The sequence below is a fragment of the Pleuronectes platessa genome, chromosome 22 (assembly GCF_947347685.1).
Source record: "Pleuronectes platessa chromosome 22, fPlePla1.1, whole genome shotgun sequence".
Lineage (NCBI taxonomy): Eukaryota > Metazoa > Chordata > Actinopteri > Pleuronectiformes > Pleuronectidae > Pleuronectes > Pleuronectes platessa.
In genome coordinates, this window is record NC_070647.1 from 3736541 (window position 1) to 3740464 (window position 3924).

At 44.0% G+C, this 3924-nt stretch overlaps 1 long non-coding RNA gene across 1 annotated transcript; it reads right to left on the reverse strand.

Annotated features, from left to right (window-relative positions):
• Positions 1-312: 312 nt before the first annotated feature.
• LOC128428920 (uncharacterized) lies at positions 313-1696 on the reverse strand. Its single transcript, XR_008333849.1, has 3 exons — positions 1675-1696; positions 870-1023; positions 313-711 (listed from the first exon to the last, which is right to left on the reverse strand). It is a non-coding gene; the product is annotated as an uncharacterized LOC128428920 (long non-coding RNA).
• Positions 1697-3924: the final 2228 nt, after the last annotated feature.

The window sequence follows — 3924 nt, forward strand, 5'->3', positions numbered from 1 at the left end:
CGCATGCACAATCTATTCCGGAGAGATAAAGAGCTGCGGCCGTTTCATCACCGGTGTTGACTCTGTTGGAGGCAAACAAGAAGGCAAAACTCAGTATTTTGCAGAATTTAGTCAGCTTTAAGCCCAAAAGGATGGGAAAAAAAGGGCCAGTGCTGCATGTCTCACTGCTACCATCTCCTCTAGAGAACAAAAGACAGAAAAGCTTAACTCTGAAACCGGAGAAACAACTGACAAAGTGAAAAAGAGATCTATCTTTCAAGTCATCGCTCTTCAGGTTGGGGGGTGGTGGGGTTAACCCCCCCCTGCCCAGTGACCTCCAGCTCTCGCAGGGGAACAAGGCCGGCGCCCGACCTTCCATCTCCAGCCCCCCCCAGTCAGACGGGAGCGCTGCGTCTCCTCCCTTCATCGTCGCCTTCATCTTCTCCCTCCGGCGGGTGGGAGAAACGGTTTTGGTGTGGATGTTGTTTTTCGTTTTGTGTCATTCAAGTTGCTTTGTTTGCTCTTTTTTTATTTTTCCTAATTCAGTTTTGTCTGTCGCAGTGGCTGTTTGACTGCAGGACAGCTTTTGGTTGCCGTCTTCAGGTTCTTTGAGACGACTTTAGATTTTTTTTCTCCAGTAATTAATCCACCGCAGAGACACGAGACTTTTGAGAGGTGACGAGGGATGGAGTGGTGGGATCTGCAGCACTTACTTAAATGCTGAAAACTCCCCTGAAAAACAAGAGAGACATGGAGAAAATAAGAGTGTGAGCGCTGCTGCAACAGCCACACTACTGCTGCTGCCAACACTGTATCCGTCCATGGACTAGTTTCCTCCCGGGTGCTGTGAAGTCAGATGTTTGTGTACGTGTGTGTGTGTGTGAGCTCACCATAGCCACAGGCCTGGATGGGGGTTTTGGGGGAGGCGCAGGCGTACAAGCTGAAGTCCTCCGTCTGGAAGCCGGCGCGGTTTAACGAAGGCTCCGAGGCGCTGCGGTGGATTTTGGGTAATGAGCGAGCCAGCAGCTCGATGGACGCCAGGATCTGTAGGAATACACAGCACAGCCACAGATCCATCAGTCACTGCTAGAGCATTTAATCAGAACCAAGACAAATATTGTGAGCCGTGTTGTAATCTATTTGAGTGAAATGCTCCTAACAGGGGGAGCAGTGGGGAAGGTTGACTGGAAGGAGAGCTTAGCAGAAATGGAGGGATGCATTCTCCCCTTTGAGTAAATGCAGGGCTTTTATTATATTGTCTTCTATCACAGGGACGGTTAGAAATGAAGAAATGTCTCAGAGCCTGTTGAAAATAAATATCTACAAGGGCTAAGCGATTGGAGGACTATATCGTCCATCTGCGATTGGCTGAGTCCAAATAATGTTTTTTTCCTCCGAGAATCAATTCAACTGTACAAACTGTTAACCTACATATATTTGTATTCTTCATCCTGACTCCATTCACCCACTTTTCACTCTCTCTCTCACTGAGACCCAGACAGACTAAGTTGACGTCTCTGACCCGCTGCAGTTTAAGTGATGACTTGAAGACAAACACCAATACACGCACACACTCGCACATAAAAAACGTTTCATGGGGGCACATGTATATGGGCATAAATATCGTATTTATCCTATTGTATTTATTTGTCGTCTTCCCAATGAAATAAAATAGCAGAAACATTTATGTCTGACCTGAGGGAAGAGAGGTCGCTCCTAGTGTTGTCGCGATACCAAAATTATGACTTCGATACTATACCTGCCAAAATATCACGATACCCGATACTTTCGATACGATACCACAAATACAATACTATACCACAAAACGATACGATACCACAAAGACGATACGATACTGCTTTATCTGATAGTAATAAATAAAACATCTGTAAGGTTCCCTTTTTTACCAGCTTGTTCCTGCCCAGCTTTTTGAACACTTAACAAATGGCATTCATATAGTATTAGCCTACAGCAAGATATTAATGAAAACTACATGGTGACATCATAGCATTGATTATACAAGGCTATGTAGGCCTATTGTCCGTATCTGACTATATGACTACATAGTTATTGTGTGTTTGAGGTGAAAAAAACCTAAAGCTATGTGGGTTGGGTACAATAAAAATGGACACATAATTAAAGGGCAATTTCTCCCCTTTATTGAAAAACATGCCACCACATACCTTTGAACCAATACACACATGCCATTACACTATGGCGAACAATGAGACTTGTTGCAACTTGCAACTATTGCACTTATTATTATTACAACTGAATACAACTGAACTATTTACACACTTTTCAAACTATTAACCCACTAACAGTAACAATAACTCAATAAATTAACTGTAATTTTTGCTGGTCTAGTTAGCTACTGAACACGTCCTAACAAAAAAACTATAATAGTCACTCATGACGATAATGTGCATTGTCTCATTTTCTGGACAGTTCTTTTGCCAGTTGAAGGTTCTTAGCCAAAAAAACAAGCATGTCAACATGCTCTTCACTCAGCCTGGCACGCCTAGGACTGCAGATAATGCCTGATGTGCTAAACACTCTTTCTGATGCAAAGCTTGTGGCAGGAGTGGACAAGTACTGTCTGGCAAAACAAGCAAGATTTGGCGGCTCCTCAGCCCCTCTGAAGCGGCTCCCTGTACAGTGTTCGTAGAAAAAAGTACGTAAAGTTTTTCTGGATATGAATGATTCAATCCACAGAAGTGTCGTGACAAAGAGGAAGCGATGCAGCTGATATTTTCCGATCACTGACTTTCAGAGGGAAAACACTTTCTCCGGTCGGTTGTGTAATCGACAACTGGTCTTAACGGTTCTCTTGTTAACACAGAGGCTGTACGATGCCCAGCACATCAGCAGAGCTCACAATGTCTCTGTAGTTATGTTGATGAAGCTTTTTGTGACTGTTACAAAATTCAAATCAGACATGTAGCAGGTCTGACCTACAGAGACTGCTGCTGTGACCTGTATGTACAAGTGACACGAGTCTGACATTCAAAATGGCAGCAGCGTTGTCATTTTTCTCGTTGTGTCTCGTTCAACGGTGTCACATTTAGAGAAGAAACGATCCTGTGCTGTGGAGTGACAGCGAGAGGAGAGGCAGAGGAAATGAGACACCACACAGAAGCCAATAGTAGGTAATTAAGTTTATACTGCAAGTGTGTGCGAGCGCAAACAAGAGGGGCATGTGTCATTTAAAAATAAACATAGATGTGCATCATTAGAAGTCTACATTGCAGGGCCTGCGCTGAGCACCGGCTGATTGACAGCTCTGTTCCCGCATGAGACGTAAACATGTGGGTAGTAACCAGCCATGAAAACAGCCTGGTAACCAGCCGCTGAGTTCCTCCCACAGGAACGCACGCCCACTGCAGAGTGAGGCCGGAGAGAGAGGAGCTCTTTCACTCAGTGTGAATGTCAGAGGTCATTTCAGCAGCATCTCTTCAGGGCAGTGGACGGTCGCCCCCATTACTCCTACACAACGCACAACAATCATAGCGTTACATTTCACTGGCTTTCTCCTAACTAAGTGTACTCTACACAGCACCACACAGGCGCCATTACTCATCCAACATCAGCAGCAATTGACAAAGTGGTAGATATCTACATGCTAACCAGTGAGCTGCGGCACACCCATCATTGAGATCCATCCATTTTGTTTAATTGACTCAGTTTTGACTGACACTTCATACCCTAAACAATATTTGTAGTCGAAAAAACATATCAGACAAGTTATCATAAAAAAAGTCATGCCTTTGCTAAAGTTTTGCTGCTTTCTCTGTTCACAAGTCAAGTATGGACTGATATTGAGTGGGAGTGTGTGTATATATTGATTTTGAGAGAAACAACTCCTCCTCGATCCTTTGAGAGATGGAAATACATGATCATAAATTCCGTCAATTCTTTCTCAAGATTCAAGAAGACTTACTGTTT